The sequence below is a fragment of the Lactuca sativa genome, chromosome 8 (genome assembly GCF_002870075.4).
Source record: "Lactuca sativa cultivar Salinas chromosome 8, Lsat_Salinas_v11, whole genome shotgun sequence".
Lineage (NCBI taxonomy): Eukaryota > Viridiplantae > Streptophyta > Magnoliopsida > Asterales > Asteraceae > Lactuca > Lactuca sativa.
The window spans coordinates 253888538-253910726 of record NC_056630.2 but is presented as its reverse complement, the minus strand read 5'-3'; positions in this window follow the sequence as shown (position 1 = coordinate 253910726).

Below are 22189 nucleotides of genomic sequence, written 5' to 3'. Positions count from 1 at the left end.
TATATTGGTTATGATTTTTGATATTGTGAAATATTTGTTTCTTTTTTTTGCCAAATGGGTGCACAATGAGTTCTACATGCCTTACTTAAATTATATGGAGTGTGGTAAGTATAAGGAGCTAGAGGTGCACAAAGATAATAGGTTATTTTAAAAATAAAAAATCTCTGATGAAGTCCTAAGATTTTGGGTCAGTTTACAGTTTAATCATAACATTTATTTTTTGAACAGAAAAGTCGTGATTATTTAATTTTATACGATAATTTGTCATTTTCTATTGAAAAAAATTAAGGACTGTTTCATTATTTAGACAATATATAAAATAATCGGATCTTTTTTGTTCAAAAAATAAAAGTTTGGTTAAACCATAGATACTAGGATCGCTTCCTACCCCACGTTATTCGTTTCGGATAGCATGTTTCGAAACAGGAACATTAGCAATCTAATCGCATAATAAATCGTGATCCAATCGCATAATAGGACAATCCCGATCCCATGTTGCTTAAATTTCGATCCTATATCAATGTGGAACGCGATTTCGATCGGTCAAATCCAATGACCCGTTAATTCTTGGAAAAACGATTGTGGAAAAATACAGATTTGAGAGAGAGAGAGAGAGAGAGAGAAAGAGAGAGAGAGAGAGAGAGAGAGAGAGAGAGAGAGGCATAACAGGTGAAACATTCGTTCCAGATTTTAAGAACACAAATGGCTAAAAAAAGGGCATGATCATTATGTATAAGCCGTTAGGTTTTTATTCAAAAATTGTTTCAAAAGCAAAAACAAAGCAACGGGAGACTTAAGATTTGAACAAAAGTAAAACTATTTTTATTTCCACCAAGGATCATTTTGCAAGAGTTAAAAAGATTAAACCAACTATAGAAGAGAAAGTATAACAACCTTTGAAGACTTTGATCCTCATGGGAGGTTGGAAGTTGATGAAGATGACATGGAACTCTAAAACAAGAGCTCTCTAAAAGTATACACCAAAGCAAGAGTATAACTATCAATACATGCTAGTATACACTAGTAATTAATTGTTCATAAGCCTTAGAAATATATACCAAGTAAATGTTCTAAGGTGAAGCAACTCTGGGACTTTGTCTAATATCAAAATGCAAGAGAATGGAGGAGAAGAAAGAGACTTTTACTTCAAATTTTGGGAGCCCCATGGAGAGCTTGATGCTCTTGGATTAGGCTCCAAAAATCACCAAAAATGCTTGCAAGAAAAGTCTCTCTCATGTCTTTATCCCTTAGCCTTTTATTACGACAAAAGCTAGTAAATGGCCATACATAAAGCATGTCAAAGCATGGGTTATGAGGACAAGAATGCATGTAGAATAAATTAATAAAAGGCCATGCATGCCTTGTCTCCTCTCATTTTTGGCCCTATGTACAAAGTATGGAACCAAAGGATGTTCCATACTATTATGACTAAATAATACATGTGTGTCTCTGTGTGTGCGTACACACACACACACACACACACACATATATATATATATATATATATATATATATATATATATAAACTTTATATAAAATGCTATCAAATATAAAAAGTAATCCCAAGATATATAACTTATAACTAGTCATATATATAAGGTCACACCTTATGATCTGATGAGTCAAACACATAACATGTTGATCTATCAGCGTCAGCGTCTACAAGTCGACATCGCTAGCATCATAAGTTCAACAGCGTCAACTTATAATATAGTTGTCCGATTGTAATCTTTTGTATATTAGGTGGTTGTTATAGATAAATATAGAATAGATATTAGATCCTGTATCTTTATGATAAGATTGGTTCTTAGTATAGATTAGATACAATCCCGTCAATCATGGGATATACATGTAGAGATTTGTATTTAGGGCAAACCCTAATGTTGTAGTCGAGTAGTTTTGTCACACCCCCAAACTGGAACGGAGGAAACATTCGGGGGCGGAGGACATCATGTACAATATCACAACAATTGCATAATAGTAATCAAAGAAACAACGACCATTGAATTGATATTAAATATTTACATTGTAGTCGAATCATATAAGATTGACTCCAAAAGTAAATAGCAAATTAAAGACTTGAAGCTACTATACCCCGTCTTCTAAGAACTTGTGTGTGTACCTGTCTACTAGTGTCCTAAGAATACAAGTGGTTTTGAAAGTGTCAACATTAAAGTTAGTGAGTTCTTAAGAGTTTTGTTTTAGAAAACAGGTTCTTTGTTCTTTGTAAAACATGATGTGTTTCTCCAGAAAATCCTATATTTTCTGATGTAATAAATGATAAGTAAAATGACTCGTACCAAGCCCACAACCAGACAAGTTATATACAATCTAGATCAAACAGACAATCGATTGTATGGTTCTGCCCCAAGCCCACAACCAAACAAGGAACAGGAAATAAGGCGGAAAGCCACACATTCCACTGCATGTCGGATTTTCATTGTATATAGCCCTAACTTATTCACTGAGTACTTACAGAGTTAACTGTAATGTTCCTTTAAGATGTGATGAATATGTTCCTTCAGAAAAATCCTATATTTTCATAGTAAGAAATATGATAATACCAGTTTGTTCTATGACTACTTAGTTTATACTAGTTATATATAAACCAAGATCGAACGGACAATTGATTGTGTGGATTTGCCCTAAGCTCACAACCAAACAAGGAACATGAAATAAGATGGAAACCACACATTCCACTGCCTATCGGTTATTCTTCATACATAACCTTGATGTATAAACTAAGGAATTATATAATTAACAATGATTGTTCGTTAGTTGAATGGTAAACCGTTTGCTTGTAAAATACTGATGTTTGTCCTGGAAAATCCTATATTTTCCATAAAAGTGAATTGTTGTCTTAAATGTTCCAAACTGTAAAGTACAAGTATTTTCCCATACTTGAGTTGTTAAAGTGTAGCTTTATTATTAAATAAAACTAGCTGAAAACGTGTTTGTTCTGTAAACTGGAAGTGATGTTAATACCCTCCTGTGGTCACTTAGTACATACGAGTTATAAAAATCTAGATCGAACAGACAGTCGATTGGGTGATTCTGCCCTAAGCCCATAACCAAATAAGGAACAGGAAATGAGGAGGAAGTCATGCATCCCACTGCATGTCGGATGTTAATTTCATATCACCCTGATGTATATACTAAGTAATCACATAGTTACTAACCCTGATGACTGTTTATGAAGTATATTATTACGTGAACGAGTTGTTTTATCCATGTGAGTTCTTATAACCATACTGATGGACGTTAAACCCTACGATGTACTTCGAATGTCATAAATGTTAATGACGTTTGCCACCCAGAACGACTCTAGCTAATAGTCAGGGTGCGGGATTGTCAGTCCCGTATACATCTATACACAAACTCACACTCTCCCTCCAGTAGACTCTGGTTCATAAGATTAGACTTCCCTTGGTACTTAGGTAAGCACACGAAGACGTGTCTCACAAAATGGTTCCCTTAACAATTCACGAATAATACCATGAAAATCATTCTCTGTAATTAACATGTATCTTTGTAAAAGTAACTTGTTCGTTCCATAAACTATACTTATAATAGTTTATAAGTTTGTTTTTTCGTGTTAAAAATTTGTACTTGTAAAATAGTTGTGTCTCAACATGTTTTGTAAATTGTTTGTAAGTCTAGTAATCATAATGTTTGCCGTATTTAATAAGTTTCACGTTCGAATGCATGTTAGCAATAAGAAAATATAATAAGCAAAATTATAATTTTAAACACAAGATTACTGGTGTTTTACTTGTATTCCCCCCCCCCCTAAAAACATTGAAAAAGCTTGGAAAAATATGGGGGTATGAACTCACCTCGAATGTGTGGCTCGGTTGAGTTGCGAAGTGCTAACGATGATCCTCGGATTAGAATACGTGACAGTAGTCGTATCCTAAAAATAATTATGCCCAACAGTCGTATTTAAATTAATAAGATATTAATTTAAATAATAAATTAATTAATGTCATAAATAATAATTAAAGTGTTAGACGACACTCTAATTATGTAAGGAAAATACTTACAATAATTATTTGGAATTAATTGGGATGTTAAAAAGGGTTCTCAGTTGGTAAAATGGAGTTTACGGTTGGATAAATGGGTTCACTGTGTGTTCTTGGCGAATGCATGAAGGTTTGAAGATTTGAATAAATGTTCTTGGTGTGCTAGGTAAAAACTTGAAGATCAGGGCAAAATCTCATGGATTTATGTTGTTTACGGATGGTAGTTGAGAGCAAAAATAGAAGTGTTTACGGCTGGAAAAGTGGGTAATGAATTGGTTCACGACTGAATAAATATATATAGGGTAGTGTTTACGGTTCATGATTGGGCTTGTGTTTTGGGGTTTACGGTTCTAAAGTGGGCTAGCCTAATGTTTTCAGCCCATTAAGGGTGTTTTCGGATTTTAGGCCAACCATAAACACCATTATGAATTAGATTTTCAATCGTGAACTCCTTTGGCTTTAATGTCTAAACCGTGAACACCACTTGGAAATGAATTCAAGTCCGTAAACGCCTTTCCCTTAATTTTTTTTTTGGACCGTGAACTCATTTATTCTAGAAATTTTTGGACCATGAACATATATGACCATTGATTACATGGGCGTAAACTTCTTTAATGCATTAATTACTTTGGGTGAAAACTCATTTAATGATCATATTTATGTTTTAAACCCTTAGTCTTTTAACTTATGTTTATTTATAACACCCTAATTTAGCTTAGGTTTCAAATCCAAACCTCTTTGTTAGCTTTTTAAACAAGCTCAAAGGCTATAGATGATAAAATGCAACAATGATTGCACTGTGGTTTCACTTGAACTAGGTTAGGGTCTAGGCTTTGCTGAGTCTAAAATTTGAGTTGTGACAAGTTTTGTTTGTGGCTTTGTGTCAATTGTCTTTGTGACAAACCCATCTTCTTGATGAAGGTAAAACCTCTTTTCTTGGTGAAAGGAACATTTGGAGAACTCCTGTGTTATTTACTTTTTGTTGATTATTTTGCTGAGATTAGTTTTTCTTTTCTTATTCATACTTGAAGTGTATCCGATCAAATACAAACCTTCAATTATTACCAAAGCAGGTTTATGATACACTCAAGTAATCATGTCGTCTTCCTTAGTTCCTAAGTCATCTGTTTGTAACAAGATTCCTCCATTAGACCAATACAACTTCTCTAATTCGAAATCAAAGGCCATGAATGTTATAGAGTTCATGGATTTCGATATGCTCCACGTCATCAACAAAGGTCCTATAGCTGTTTCACATCAATCATCAAACAATGGTACATCTGGTAGTAAGATGAAAGGGAAGTTTGTTCCATGTTATAGCAAGGAAGAGAAAAGGATGTTGCATCTTGATGTAAAAGCTAGAATTTCCATTGGAAACTCACTTCCTTTTTATGTCTATCAATTGGTCCAAACTTCTCAACTGCTCAAGAGATGATGATCACTCTATCATCTACTTTTGAAAAGGAAATCTCTTCAGACGATGAAGTTAAGTGTCTCATGGCTCAAATTGTTGAATCTCACGCTAGCATCCTGTAACAGCGTAAATTTTCAAATAAAAATTTCATTTAAAATCTCATAATTCTCATAATACATTTCACAAAAAAATCTCATTTATTTAAATTACAAATCGCAACTGCATAATTGTTTGATTAAAGGGTACAAAGTTCGGCAGCGTAACGACTCTATGAGTAGTGTAATCACTTAAACATAGAGTTAATGGTGCATAATATAGTGCGTACAAAAGAAACCTAACACTAGTAGGGAGGTCTACTGGTGTGGAGGGCTCTGGGATGCGTCGGGTGGTGGGGCTGATGACGTGGACGTGCCCTGAAGACGCGCCACCTGTTGTTCTGTGGCTCGTAGTCGTTCCTCCCAAACTGTCTGTCGTACCTGAAAGTTATGGATTACCTCCTGAGTTTCTCGTTCCGCTCTCGCCACCGCAGCTCGCATCTGATTCAGCTGCTCGGCAGTACCCTAGGCTAGGTTGCTAGTATTCCGCAACTGTCTCACCATAACAGGAAGTGCCCGGTCAGCTGGTCCTCCGTCTCTCAGATCATAGAACTCCCTAGCCATCCTGTATGGGGGTCGTTGTCCTTGCTGTCTGCTCCATCTCCATATATCAATACCCCATGGAAGCGTGGGGCCAATAGGGCCCATCCGGTGAGCGGGCATCCTAATCGGGTAGGGTGGGTTGATGACTTCGGACTCCGCGTCCGAATCACCCTTGTCGTCGTCGTCACCGGATTCTTCTTTGGACTCCCCCTCGGAGTCTTCTTCGGCTTCTTCTTCTTCCAAGTCTACCATTGGCTCGGCAGGTTCGACCTTGACTCCTACTTCAGGTTCTTCTTCGGATTCCTCCTCGAGGTCTTCTTCAGGCTCTTCTTCAGACTCCTCTTCCAGCCATCCGTTATTCCCCTGGTTGGGGAAATACGGATCTCCAAGATGATGGAAACCGGCCATACCGTATGCAGGAGTGTGTATAAACTACTATTACTCCTAAGATGTTTTAGTTGTTATATAATTTAAGTTTGATGTTCTCTTCGTGGTAATCAAAAGGGTATGTTTTAGGTTTACCGACCATCGCGGTCACTCCAAGGCATGTGATAGTTGTATTATGAAGGAAATGTAGTTGATCAGACTACATTCGCCCCTTAATACAACTATGAATAGTCCTGGCTTAATCGAGATGTCAGGATCATCTTATTTGATTTGGTATTATGTTCATTTTCCTAAGTCGCACAAGTAAGAGGGTTTATTATTATATTTTATTTGTTTTGTTCAGAGTTATTTAGTCCCTCTTTGGGTTTATAGTTGTATATTAATGTGTGGCTAGATATGTCAGTTCACTATAAATAGAGCTCTGATACCAACCTATCACACCCCCGAACCAGGCGGCAGAAACGTTCGAGGGCTCGCGTGACTTAAATTGAAATATCATCACAATGAATATACATGAACAACACATACATCACCAACATTACATAGTACAACTGCCATTGTTCACATCAAGTACATTGTTTAAACATTACACATCCATAACATAAATTGTTTGAGAAATTCAAAACATAACATCCTAACACACTTGGTATTGTTCTTCAGCATATCTGTTACCTGAGAATACAAATTATTTTGAAAACGTCAACATATATAATGTTGGTGGGTTCATAAGCATGTTTGATATAAAACTTGTTTGTATCGTTTGTAAAACCCAGAAAATCCGATATTTTCTGTACAAAAACTGTTTGCGAAAAGATGCGATGATCCCATAAGTGCATGTGTATGTGATTTCAAAACAAGTAAAAATGATTGTTATTCAAAATTGATTATTGTATTATAGTTGTTGTGTATAGGAGTGAATAATATTGTTCCCCCGGAAAACCTGATGTTTTCCGATATGAATAGTATGATAGTTTTGTATTATTGTATCGTCACAACGAATGAATATGTTTTCCCCTTATTACTTAGATGGTGTTGGATCTCTATGTGAGTCATTATAACCATGCATAATAATGACTAGTTTGTTTGTCTTGGCATTCTAGCGAATGCCGGAATTGATTTAAGATTTTGTTACCCTAGACTGGCCAGCGAACAGCTTAGGTGTGGGGGAGTCATCCCCGTATAGATCTATACACAAACTCTCGCTCTCCCTCCAAAAGACTCTGGTTATAACTACAGACTACGACCGACACTTAATAGTGTCACCCGTTATTTCACACCAAATCCAACTGAATTTTAATAACCTTGTTTATCAACCTAATTTTATGTTTACTTGAATAACAGAGATAAGCCTAACAGACGAAGAGAAGAGGGCAGCAGAGGCCCACTAATCATGTATGTTATTTTAGGCTGTCGAGTATGAGACGAGCACGTTGGCCCATCATGCATATTTTTGATTTCGAGCTTACTAGCAATGCCAATGGGCCACTGAGGCCCAATAGCATGTAAAAACCATTGAGGGTCCCTTAGGCATGTAATTGCGTCACAGGAGGCCCAATAAACATGTGTGAATATATCGGGCCCAATAAACATGATATTGGGCCATAAAGGCCCAATAGCACATATAGAAGGTATTTGAGCCCAACTTTTGAATCGCTAATGTTTTATCGAGTTTAAGTTCATATTGTTGATATTTGTGTTATGTTAAATGTTTATTCGCAATAACGAAATATTTTAACGTTTGATTTATAACGAAGTTTTTATTATATGTATATATATTTTTAAAACCATGCGTTATAAACATGATATTTTTAACCCTAAAAGTTATAATCGTTTATTTGGCCCAAAAACATTTAAATTAACCATTATGGCACCTTTTTCTATAAAAATGACAGTTTTAGTCCCTTTTTATGAAAATTGACATTTTTGGTCCTTAAACCATTTTTCTTGACATTTTCCACCCAAACTTTATTTGAATAGTAATTTCAGTCGAAAACTATTGCATTTGTCATTTCCAGCCTTTATTTGCAAAAAGTTACATTTTTGGCCCAATTTCCGTAAGTTTTACAATTTTGACCCTAAAATCAAAAAGTTTGCATTTTTAGTCCAATTTAGTAATATTTTCAACCCTTGAAAAAGTTTATTTACGTTTTAGACTCATAGTTTGATAAGTTTTCCATTTCAGCCCCTCAAGATTTCCTTTTTTTGCAACCTTGGGCCCAAAATCTCGTGAGGCCCAATTTAAAGCCCAATATGCCAAATTTTATGTTTTTGACCCTTTGAAAAGTATGGTTTTCATAAAAATTAGCTTTTCAACTAATAAACAACTTATAACCCCCATAAAACCGAAAATTTACAATTTACACCCAACCTTTTCTATTTTGCAAAAATGACACTTGTAAGGTTCTTTGGTTTTTTTCACCTTTTTAACTTAAGAACCCCTAGATCTATGATGTATGTTTGTTTATCAAGTTTTTATTCATGATTATTTCACCCTTTTTGTTATAGATCTCAAAATATAACAAATATTTCATATTATCACAACCAAAAACTAAAGAATTCACATATAGCATGCAAACACACATAGATCATCACATAATACTTGTATTCTCCCCCCACCCAAAAAAAACAAGTAAAAACCGAAAACAAGGGGGTATGAACTCACCTTTGCTTGTTGTTGCCGGTTTTGAAGAAAGAAATGGAAGAGTTTGATCCTAGAAAGCCTTCTTGGGTGGATCTCGAACTTAGAGGTTTCTAGGAGTATGATCATGATTTTGTGTGAGTTTAGAGGAGATTCTTGATGAAATAAAGAGACTAGATTATGGATCCAAGCATCAACTTACCTGGGATGATGATTCTTGTGGAAAATCCTACTTGAAATGCTCAAGATCTTAGAAATTTGGATGAAGAAATGAGAGGTGTTCTTGAGATAATAGTGAGTGTTTGAAAATGAATTTGGTGTGGGTGTTGGGTGCCCTCAGCCGAGAAGAAGAAGGAATGGAAGGGAAGAGAGAAGTTACTTGCATGTAAGTATGAGAATGTATGGATATATGATGTATAATAGTCTCATTATCCCTTAAACAACATTGAGGTGTCACACTTTTCTTAATCCTCCATAATTTCCTTTTTTTTATTTTATATATATATATATATATATATATATATATATATATATAGTTGGGCTAAGTTGCACGGAAACGGATACGGCAACAGGAAACGGATACGGAACGGAAACGAATACGGAACGGAAACGGGAAACGGTAAAACTCAAAAATTCAAGATACGGATACAGCATAGATACGCAATATATATATATATATATATATATATATATATATATATATATATATATATATATATATATTAAAAAAAATTCCAAAATATGTAAAGTTTATACATATCGATTTCTGATTTCTAAATTCACTGAATTCTTTCTTGTTCTTGAACGTCAACAACCAAGCACGCAAGCAGCCAAGCAGTAAGCTGTAAACGATAATATATGAAATCAATTAAAAATTTGAGGACTTAGGGAGGCAGCTATCGGTAAAAGACTAATAGTTGTAGGGTAATATCGTATATCCCATTACATCATTATCCTATTTGGACTAAAGAAGCTCATGCTAAAAAAGGAAAATTTGTGGAAACTTATCCGATACGTTTCTTGAAACCTTCAATACGTTCAAGAAACGTTTCCTGCCGTTTCTGTTTCCTCTAAGTATCAGATATGGGTACGGCTACTTGAATGACGTTTCATGCATCATAGTAGTTGGGCCGAAATGGGTTATGGAAGAGGGAAAAGAAATCACTTTGGCCCATTATTGATTTTGATCGAAATGCCATAAGCCCAATTAGAATGTTTTCGGACCATGGGGTCCTTAAGTGTATTTACGGCCCAATTGACATAAAACAATGGGCTTTGGAGCCCATTAGAGTTAATTAGATTTGTTATGGCCTAACAAGGTCCATTAGAGAAATATATTTCATTTTAGGCCCATTATGGTCTAAAATGTTAAATCTTATGAAAGTGGGTCCAATTAGAGCCCATTTAAGGGTCCTAAGCCCAAAATAGTCAAATTGGAAGCTTATTGGTCCATCAGGCCCACTAAAGAAATCCTAGCCCTTTATGGACTTAAAACGGGATTTGTAGGGTTTCCAATCTTTACTTGACTATTTAAAGTGTTTGTATAGAGTGTTTGATGGAAATTTTGTGGTTATTGAATAAACTTCATACATGCTTTCACATTTTTGTTTACAAGAGTTATCATCCTTGTTGTTACAAAACATAGAATTTCCTAGTTGTGACATGGGTGAACTAACTTTCTTTTTGGGATTGCTGGTCAAACAACTAACTAATGATATTTTTGTTTGTCAAGCTAAATATATCACAGATATGTTGAAGACGTATGGTTTCTTTGATTGCAAACTGCCAGAGACATCGATGAATTCATCAACGTGTATTGGAACTGATCCAAGTGTCACTGATGTGAATGCAACTCTATTTCAAGGAATGATAAGTTCTCTACTCTATCTTACAGCTAGTCGCCCTGACATTATCTTTTCCACCATATTGTGTGCTCGCTATCAAGCTAGTACTAATGAATATCATCTTCATGATGTCAAAGGGATTTTTCGGTACTTAAAATTTTACATACCCAAATTCACGGCCAGAAAAGACCGATTTGTTTATGCTTTGTTTTATAAAATCAGAGTAATCCTTTGATTAAATGAGTTGCGGAATTTGTTCCCTAAAAAAATATGATAAGAATTTATCAAAGTATTTCTTTAAAGAAATGTATTTTCATTAAATAACAAAATCTCGGGATGTCATGTTCCGTTACAAACCAAAAGCATAAACAGTATAAAATAGACTTTACAACAGTTATTTATAACTACTGATCTATAATCCAAAATCTCTCATCAAGTCCACCAACTTATACTCTTGTGCATTACCTGTAATGAAAAGAAAACTGAGTGGGTCAGGCTTGGGAGCCTGGTGAGCATATAGGGTTTTCAACCCACAATAATATAACTATTATATTCAATCATCAAACAATCAACCCAATTACCCATCCCCATTATCTTCTTTATTTCTTAAGGTTTTACCCTAAGAATCGACTATCCTTCCTTCATTCGTTCCTAAGGATTGACCTAAGGAGTTTATCCAAAGTCCATGGCTACCAAGGTTCATACAACAGACACTACGTCACATAGTCGCCAGGGTTTATACAAGAGGCGCTACGTCGCATAGTCGCCAGGGTTTACACAATAGGCACTACGTCGCATAGTTGCCAGGGTTTACACAATAGGCACTACGTATAGTCCCCAGGGTTTACACAATAGGCACTACGTCGCATAGTCGCCAGGGTTTACACAATAGGCACTATGTCGCATAGTTGTCAGGGTTTACTTTTACCATCTCTCATCATACACCAACTATTCCATCTACCCATGTTCTACCCAACATATTTGTAGATATAAAATACATATACAGGTTAACTCATTTAAAAACCTATATAAACACATAGCACGTATTTCATAGCAAATGCTTCGTATTTATGTGTTAGAAGAAAGTAACTACACACTCACTCATAACATAGATGTAATACATTCAACCAATACTTGTATTAAAATCGTGTTTATGAAAGGGACTATACACTCACATGATTATACGTTGCTCGGATAGCACTACGACTCTTTATAGTAATATTCTCCGATGGAACCGGGATATCTTCTCAAAACCAGGATTCACGCGGGCAGAGTTTCGGCTCAAGACTCTTTTTTTCTCGAGATCTTCGGGGCTTTGGGACTCGCTTCGGGTGTCGGGGATGATATCAGGGCTTCGGGGGTATAACTTCCATGTAAAATGAGGCAATATGGAGTGAGAGGAAAGAAAGTGAGCAACCAGATCGAATGGACTCGAATTCTATTTATAGGAGGGGGCTAGCCCTCGAACACACGGTGTTCCCCAGGAGAACCCTGGGCGTTCCCTTCGAACATGGCATGTAGGAACGAGGTTCTATCTTATCTCTTATCCGTTTAACTCAGGATCGACGTGGCCAATCCGGGGCCAAGCTATGAACGCAGGGCGTTCCCCTTTTGGGATGCGTGTCTCGAACTTCAGAAAGTCATAACTCTTGCATACGATCTCCATTTTCAACGCTCTTTATATCCACGCGTAGGTGAGATTATGCTCTACAACTCTCGTTTAGACTACGTCGGCTAATTTTTATTTATTTTTATTATACTATTTTTAGTAGGCCGGGACAGGAAACTCCGTTAGAAATTCACAACTTCTTCATCTAACATCCGTTTTCATCTGTCTCTCTTCCGTTGCACTACTATCGACAAGATCTTCGATTCTCGTTTAGATTTTCTTGGCTAAAACTCACTCAATCACAAATTCAAACTTTGGGCTGCATACCGCTAAACTGAAACTTAGAAAAATCATAACTTCCTCATACGAAGTCAGATTTGGACGTTCTTTTTATGTACGCTCTCTGTTTAACGTATTCTACGACTTTCTTTTAGATCGCTAAGGCCAAATATCGCTCTATCGTAAATTCACTATTTACGTTGCACTATGTCGTGTAAGTTTTGTCGCGAAACTTTGACAGGTCATAACTTCTTCGTTATAACTCGGATTTCAGCGTTCTTTATATGTATGGGATCCTTGTAACATACACTACAACTTAGTCAAGATTATTCCTTCAAAATAATCTTCCATAAAAAGTCATTTTTCATGCTCATTGTCTCTAAATTAACTAGCCCTGATCTACGGGCGTTACATAAAACATACACCAATCTTGGGTTACGGTATCCTCATTACTCTGAGTTCAAGCTGGTCGGATACACTGACTCGGATCATGGTGGGTGTGGCATTGATCATAAAATCACTTCAGGAGGAGCTTAAATGCTTGGAAATAGATTGGTAAGCTGGTCTAACAAAAAGCAGACATCAGTGGCTTGTTCTAATGCTGAGGCTGAATATGTTGTCGTTGGAAGGTGTTGTGCTTAGATTCTAGAGATTCATAATCAACTCTTGGATTATGGTCTAAATTTCTCGAAGACACCCATCTATTGTAATAACACCAGTTCCATTTAGATTATTCAAAATCTAGTGCAGCATTCCAAGACCAAGTATATTGACATTCGCCATCATTTCATCAGGGACATAGTTCAAAAGGGAAAAGTGGAATTGTTCTATATTCCATCCATAGATCATCTAGCTAACATCTTCACCAAGAAATTAGATGAAAAGAGTTTGAACAAATTAATTGCTGACATCGGCATGCTTTCTATGGTTTAATTGTTAATTAACTTCTTTTTGATCTTATGAAAAACTCAAAAAAAACAAACAAGTGCTTCTTTATTATGAATGCAAAATCTTACATCTAGTAGTTACATGTATTTCCTTTCAAACCTATCTAAGATTTATCTGCATCTTATTTGTAAGGATTGAAGCTATCTTGAAGAATCTCAATACTCTTGGTATTGAGAAAAAGAGTGGCATCGTGTCCTTTTCTTCTTGAGAATACTGTCTTTCTCCTCTACTCACTGTTGTGGATGCAAAGAGCAACCATCAAAGTAGTAAGTATTAGCTTCATCTACTGACTCATAATCCAATAAAACCTCATATTCCCTTATGTTGATCTTGAATGCACAATGGTTTAGGGATTCAAGTCAATTAACTCGTTGGTTACAAAGACTAATCTCTACTTCTCTCTTGCTCCTAATGAAGCCTGGAATCCATCTGTGACGCTTTAATAATAAAAGACTTCATCAATTGTGAGTTTTTTTAATGATGTACTTACCATTGTTTGTTCTCTTTTATAGCTGAAATTTCAAGTGATAGATATCTTGGAAAATGGAAGTGTATTAATGACCAGTTAATTCCAAATATTTGATGGATCAAGTCTTATCACAATTCTGAAAAAGCTGCACATATTTCACTATTTAAACTGTTTTCTTATTTGACTAATTTTTTTTGTTTGTTTTCTTATACTATTTATTCTTTTGTACCATATTGTAAAGAAATCCGACTGTGGCAATTTTGATCCTAGTATGAAACTTTTGACACATCATCGTCCCTAGAAGTATGTTGTTGTATGTGACTAAATCTCTCATCAATGAGACCATCTTCTGAGAACATTGAGTCACCCTCTCACGCTGATTGTTTAGCACTGTCTAAACTCTAAAAGTGAGATCGCCTAGTCCAAGTAAAAAATTGATAAAATGGCTAGGGTGTTTATTTTTAATTAAATCATCTTTACCTGACCCTGACCCTGGAATCATGCTTGTTGTATGCATCAAGTCTCATGTTATGCTGAAACATTGAGCATAACCCAACGGCTTACCCTGATTGCATAGTCATCAATGTAAGAGATACTTGTCAGCTCCTTATATGACAAAGGGTTGTTCATGTCCCTGATCTCCTACTTTGAGGTAGGCATGGTACCATTATAAATTAATGGTTAATCTTTGATTCTAGATTGCAACTTACTCTATGCTACAAAAGTTTAAACCACTTCCTGTTGATGAGTTAAATTGTTAATGATTCATGCTGATTTCACCTCAGTGTGACTAAAACAATCCATTCTCTACTTTATCTTCTTAACAGAGCTTGATGATTCACTGTGTTAAACCATACACTAATAAAAGTTCGAAAGTCAATACCGATGGTTAGTCTATGTATCATAGGCTATCACACACACATATACCAATCCATTCTTACCCTTACATTCTTCTTTAAAGTTTAATGATTCAACGTAATGTACCATACGTTGATGAGAGCTTGACAAATTTGTGATGATGGGTATATCATTGTCCATGATATATTACACGTACCTACTGATCAAGCACAAGTAATGAGAATAAATCTCAGATCGTTTAGATCTTTCACAAGTGTATTGATGAAGAACAAACAGTACAAACACAATAAGATTATGAACATAGTATGAAATCAATGTAACACTTATGATTCAAATATAGTCACACCTCAGCAGAGCTCGATGAAGAACTTCCACTGTAGAGGCGAGCTAGGGTTTACAATACTTGATGAGAAAAAATAATCAAAGCGTTACTAACAAAGGATGCATGCATGCACCTTAAATACTAAAACCCTAGAGTAAAATAATCACGGTTACACAGGCCCAAACCGGATACCAAAATTAGGCTAAGGACCGAGCCCATGACGCAATACAATAAGCCTAACAATCTCCCCCTTTGCGTCAAATGAGGCGAGAGATTATTTCTTTTGAGTAGGCTTCACTGTCTTTACAACTTTGAACAGCCGAGGAATGATTGCAAGAAGAGTCTTCCGAAATTGAATGTACCATCTCAGCATGTCAGTAAACAACTTCTTGTCGGCTGCTGAGTTCTGATTACACCTCTTAATGATCTCTAAAATATGCTCCAAGCAAGCAGTTGAGAACAAGTGATTGTCAACAAGAGCGAACAAGCATTTTTGACCTTTGCCCCTGAGAAACATGACAGTGTGATATTTTGAGTCAATTTTGCCCTTGACCATTGTATTCACATCGCCAGCTCTTCCCATTGGTTTGATCATGGTTCGCTTGTGAATAGCAGAGGCAATTTCTTGATCCATCTTTGCTACTTCATGAATGTAGCAAACCAGCATTCGCTTGATGTGGTCTATAATCGGCTGATACTCCTGAGGATTCAACAACAAAATGTTGTTGAGAAGTATCCAGTCGTGAGGATTGAGGTTCGGCAGATCATCCAGAGAGAAGTTATGAACCGAGCCTTCAGAGCCTCGAGTCACTTTAAATTTGACGTTGATGAACTTCCCAACTGAATAAGGCTTCAGTACCTTGACATTAGTAATCTTCTGTGAGCACCAGGTCAAGTACTGTGGCTGAGCAAACTCCAGATAAAACTCTAACAGATCCCGATCCACCTTCGGTTCCAGAGAGGGGATAGCAACAGTTGAGTTGAAGCAATGAAAGATAAATGCCTTTCGAGTGATTGGCATGTCAAACTGCGCATCCTTTGAGTTTTCAAGGCAGAACGACAAGACAGGTTCAAGCCAATGAGTACTCAGTTCATCTATAGCACTTCTTTGAAGCGAATCAATGGTCCACTCTGGAAAAATAGACTTCTTTTTCTCCAGGAGCTCCTTTTCTTTTTGCTTCTTTTCCACCTCAGTCGTTTGCTTCTTGATCTTTTCTGCAAACTCTTTCTCAGAAAGTTTTGTTTTCTGAAAAGGCTTAGAGGGAATTTCACCCAAAGAATCTTCATAATCATCTGTATCATCTTCACCAATTTTCTTTTTCCTCTTATCCCTTTTACTGACCGAAGCTTCATTATCCTTCGGTTCAGCTGTTGACTTAGATTCAGGAGGAAGTTGAGTTTTTGCCTTTTCTCCCCGTTGTTTCGGTTGGGCAACAGTCACCGAAACACCCTCAATCCGACTAAGGATATCCAAAGCGGGTCTGAGTTTTTCAGTCAAATGGTGTCTGATGGTTATAGTCATAATGGGATCATGTGCATCAAGAAGATGAAGTAGAATGAAATGAACATCACCTACAGAGCTTCGAATTACCTCCCTTTCAGACTTTAAATCATTAAGGTCATTTGTTGCAGTGCGAAGCTTGAGGTTTTGCATTTTGAGTTGTGATGTATGCTTGTCTAGCTCATCCATTATGCGATTTTTGATAGCCAACTCTGCTTCCAGTTGAGTCAGACGATCATTGACATTATTGTGAAGGGTGGCATTGGCAGCTTCAATGGCCTGATGAGCGGTTGCAAGATTAGTCATTTCGGTTTGAAGAGAACGTTGAAGATTATCAACCGAAGCATTCACTGTGTGAGAGTTCTTTTGAGCAACAACCTATAAAGAATCTAAGAATAAACGAGCCTCAGAAATTAGTTTATCGACTTTTGCGGTTGCTTCTTTACATTCATTCGTTGAAGCCTCAACAGCAAGAGAGGCCTTTTGGCATTGGGATGTAGAGGCATCAATGGCCTTTGCTACAGCAGAAAGAGAAGCATCATGTTCTTTGACAACCGAAGAGAACAAGGATTTGAGAGCTGCTTCAGAATAAACACCAGTGGAAGAGGAGGAAAGCAGCTGATCAAGCTTTTTAGTAACCGCCTTGAGATGGCGGTTGGTTATATGAGCATCTTCGTCGTCATCACTTTGGACACGGTAGGGACTGAAGTGATTGGAATCAAACCCAAGTCCTCACCGCCAAGAACTGTGTTGGTTTCAGTGGATTGGGCAGGAGATAGTGGTTTGGTGGTTATAGGAGGTTCGATAGTGACAGGAGGTGTGGGTGCTGAAGAACGAGCCCCCGTATCAGATACGTTGGTTCGAACGCCAGTAGTGGTGGTAGTAGTAGCTTCAGTAAAGATTGGATCAGGGATGGGAATAGTGGTTGATGGCTGAGATGAAGTGATGGGAAAATAGGGGGATAGAGATACGTACAGAAACGGGTGGAGGAGAAGGGGATTAGGAGCGAACAGGTACCTCTGGGGTAGGCGAACGAGGCGATGTATCACCACGACCCGAAGCCTCCTTATTAGAGCTTTCGCTCTCTGAATCTGAGTGAGTAGAAGGTTTGGTATTAGGAGGAACATACTCAGAGTCCGAATCACTTGAAGATTGAAGAATGAGTCTCCGGGTTGGCTTCTTCAGCTTCTTCTGCTTAAGCTGTGAAGGAGCAGCCTTATCGGACTTTCGCTTCTTGGGGGTTTGACCCTTGGTTGGTTTAGTGACTTTCGCTTTCTTCTGTGTTTCTGGTTTCTTTCCCCTCTTGGCTGGTTTGTCAGCTTCCTCAATGGAGCGAATCATGGCAAAAGTGAGTTCCCTTGGGCCCGAAGAAGGATGCTTCTTGTATTCTTGAATAACGTTGCTTGCGTCAAACACGCATGCATACATGGCTTCTGGGATCGATCCAATGAAGGAATACTTGGTAGGATCTGTGACGATGATCTTTGTGGTATGAAAGGTCGCGATAGAGGTAAGAAGAGAGTCTGCCATGATTGGAACATGGAGACGATCTATCGCCCACTTTGTAATAATGGACCAGTACTTTCCACATGAAATCTCGGAGTGTCGTGAGGAAGAATACAAACTTTGAACTAGTTTTTGCCATATGATTGTCCCATAGTCCAAGGTGATCCCATGATACAGCCCATAAAGCACAGTCATAAATGACTTGCTTGCTCCATCTGAGTCGGCGCTACGTTCTGTACCTTTGAAAAGAATAGTGAAAAGGCCATTCCATTGAGGAGGAAGGCAAGACCTCTTGAATTTGGTAACTATAGTTAGGGTTTCTGTGTACCCCATTTGGTAGAACATAGAGAACAGTTGACCAATAGTAATCGAGTCGGGGTTTAACAGAGTGGGTTCTTGAGCAAGACCAATTAGGGTACATAAGCGAGTCTTAGAGATGAAGGTCTTCTCAATGTGAATTTCAAAGTGAATCCTCTCAGCAACTTTGTCATAGTAGGCAGTTGAATAGATGTGTGAGATGCAGGTCACAGGAACAACTGTGACAACCCGAAATTTTCCATTCAAATCAAACCACATCAATCCAATAGAAGTAGAGCAGTTTCAGTGAGAATTTAAACTTTTGGAATAAGTTTGGCAGTTTTAGGGTTTTACCCCTAAGGAGTTATTAGGAGAGTGGTTGCACTAGGATTTTGTGCAACACTGTAAATCCATTACTCTAAGTCATTAGAATCCATTCCGAGAATAGAAATATTTTCTGCCAAAAAATCTCTGGACTATAAATAGAATTCTGAACCAAATTGGTTCATTATTTGATTTCCAATTAGAGAAAAGCCAAATACTCTCTCACGGATCTTCGGGTTTTCATCCCAGATTGTGAGTCTACTTCCCTAAATGTGTTTTAATGCTTGTTATATGCTTTATAACATTGATTACATGTCCAAAACACAAGATCCGGGAGTTTACCGCCCAAGAACGTTCTTGGGGAGTAAACTCCAAAATCAAGCCTAAAGGCCACATAGTCCCATTTCCGTGTTAGGCAACTAACTAAGGACCTAGTGTATGATCATTGGAGGCTAGAAACAAATCAAAATCACTTAGTTTGAGGAGTTTACGGCCAAGGAACCACCTTTTGGGCCGTAAACTCCAAGTAAAGGGCACAAATGAGTGCCTTGTGATCCCTAGCCTTAGAACAAACACCTAGAAGCTTTACACTCATGATTTATGCCATCAAAACCCTTAGAAATCATTTCTATAAGGGAGTTTACGGCCAAGAAACTCCTTGGGCCGTAAACTCCAAGTTTTAGGTTCCAAAATGCCTTTAAACTCTTCCTAAGGCTTAGTATTCATTTTTGGCATGTACCTTAATGTGTTTAAGACCTAGAAAACACATAAAAAGCATAAGTGTTTGAGAGTTTACGGCCAAGAGTATTTCTTAGGCCGTAAACTCCTTAAATGGGGTCAAAGGACACCCTAAACACTTCCATAGGCCAAGAAACTTTTAGGGCAAGTACTTAGAGGAGATATGGACTAGTTAAAATTCTTAGGACCTCATGTGTGAGGGATTTTACGGCCCAAAGAGTTCTATGGCCGTAAACTCCATCAAATGGTCCCATTTAGTGCCTTAAACCTCCCGTAATCCAAGTATTGAAGCCTAGATTTGTTCCTAGAATTGTTAGACACTTGAAAGGACAATAAGAACCCTCCCAAGGGAGTTTACGGCCGTAAACTCCAAGGGAAAAGGGTCTTTGGGCCGTAAACTCCCCTTAGGAGTCAATATGGTGCCTTAAACTCTTGCCTAGCCTTGAAACAATTCCCCTCTAAAGTTGTAGTACTTCTAAACTCCATTTCATGGCTTGTTTGAGAGTTTACGACCAGGAGCCTACTCCCCTGGGCCGTAAACTCTAATGATTATGGTCTTTTGACCTTAAACTTCCATTAGGGGCATTGCACTCCTTTACTTCAACCCATTTGCCTCCTAGCACTTGACCAAAAGTGTTGTCCTCACGCTTAAATGTTGTTACTTGTATAATTAGTGTTATAATCACTAATTATTTATATACATATGTCTTCATATGTAATTAGGATCATTGTGTGTGTCTAAGTCATCACTTGACACCAAGCACTTGTCCGATCCTTCCGTACGATAACAGCCTGTTCATTTCCAGTCACATACTGTAGGTGAGTTCATACCCCTTAACTAATGTTTTAAACTGTTTTAAATATTTTATGGGGGGGGGATACAATTAGAATCATGCTACTTTTTATGTCAATCACATGTGATTAGTAAGTCGGCTTATATTACTTAATACATCAATCACATGTGATTAATATACAGCATTCAAAAGATTTGGCTACTCATTAGCCGTTTTACCAAATAGTTTCCTTCAAATGATTTTTTATAAACATTTTATATGCTTTAAACTACTTATTACACTGTACTTCTTACTCGGTTTATCATACTTCAAACTTATTTACAACTGTGTTTCAAACAAAGGTTTCTTTATACTCAAAACTGTTTTATTATACTTATTCCTTCAAATTGCTTTATGGATTGACATCAAGTCGATCTTCTCTTAAAATAATATTCCTGTTTCAAATGTTTTACAAAACTTACTTATGCTTTTATTTTATTATAAATTGCATGCCTCTATATGTATAGTTATATAAGGAATGTTTAAAAGACTTAGGAAGACTATCCACCCTATTTCCTTTTCGCGCCTTGAGATGTGGTCTGGTGGGACATTGGGTATTCGTCCGAAGGTCGTTTAAAGATTTGTTATATATCATGTGTACATATATAGTCATAAAGGGTCTTTCCAGTTCATCCTATGCCCTTGGGTAGTAAGGGTATACATCCACGTCCATACGTACCACTTAGATTACTAGAAAGCTACCATAGGGGTAGTTCAGGAAGATACTAGAACCATTACTAGAACACGATATCATACAATGAGTCAGTTCATTCATGAGTCAATACTTTCTAGAACATTGCTATACATTACATGTACAATTATACTAGGACGAGAACATATACATCCATACTAGAACGTTTACATTACTATACTTGCTAGATAAGGAGAACACACATTCTAGCTAGCACACGTAGAACCTTACCGTACTCTACTATAATATTTACATTATTATACTTATAGGAGTACTTGTGCATAGATATATCAGTAGGAGTCCTATTACATTTTATATGTATCGACTCTGTTATCAAATCCGTGTTCTTATCTTTACCTTGTGATAAAATCACATAATCGACGAGATAGAATGGATTATCATCCTAGTACCAAAGGATACGTATTGAGGGATTGACGATTCCTAGAATCTCTGTTAGCTACAGAGGTAAAAGTACATCCACGGATGTCAAACGGTTGGTACCATTACAGGTACGCAATTAAGGGATTGACTATTCCTATACCCAGCTGTTAGCAACAGAGGTAAGAGTACATCTACGGATGGCTTAAAGTTGACAATGATAGTTACCCTAGTACAAAAGGGTAATATTCAGAACAGTTAGGTCTTGGTAGAAGACTACATTCAGAACAGTTAGGTCTTGGTAGAAGACTACATTCAGAACAGTTAGGTCTTGGTAGAAGACTACACACAGAACAGTTAAGTCTTGGTAGAAGACTCCTTTATGTTACTAATAGGAATCATAGGGATTTCTAGGGATTTTCAAACATTTTCAGTTGAGTTACAAATATTTTCATACTTAAACTAGCTTTCTTTCAAAGCAATGTCAAGTCTT